Here is a 693-nt window from a genome sequence, read left to right on the forward strand (position 1 = left end):
CCTAAAACCGTGTCCTATTTAATGTTCGAAGACACAAAAATGCCCTGTTTCCACCCTTCCCCTGTCAAGGGACACAAACTTATTTGGCACCTTGCTCCCAAACCACGCTGCAAAGGGACTGACAACTCTGGCTCGACTCTCAAATACTGCTTCATTCACTAGTGCAAAAAAAAAGTTTTGTTTTGTTTTTTTAAAGTAGGTCTTGATCCTAGCACTTCGATTTCTAAATCAAAGCACACCTCCAGGTCAGGTGCAATCGCCTATCCTGGAGATCTTCAAAAGGAGACTGGACGATCACCTCCCCCCCTTGTCTTTCCAGCTTGGTGCAGGGGGCTGGATCCGATCATCTTCCCAGGCCCCTTCCACTCTATCAATTTCTCCATTGCTTATTTTATGCCCCACCCCCCCAAACAGCAGCTCTAGAAAAGAGGGAGCCTCGGGAATGCGAGGTCCAAATACAAAAAAGGTCCCTTGTGTTGGTCTTTACTTCAACCCCCTTCAAATTACAGGGGAGGCGGCTTGAAATCTCGGACAGCATCCCAAAATGTATCTTGGTTTTAAGCAAAACCCTGAAGTACCCGCGGCTGCTTAGGCCAGGCTCCCCGCTGTCGGAGCAGCTCGCGGGCGCCCAGCCGGGGACCAGGTCCGCACGGCCACGCTGCCCGAGCGCGGCCGGGCCATGGGGTCGGGCCG

This window comes from Gavialis gangeticus, unplaced genomic scaffold (assembly GCF_001723915.1).
Source record: "Gavialis gangeticus isolate Ggan-Ray unplaced genomic scaffold, GavGan_comp1, whole genome shotgun sequence".
In the NCBI taxonomy this organism is placed as follows: Eukaryota; Metazoa; Chordata; order Crocodylia; family Gavialidae; genus Gavialis; species Gavialis gangeticus.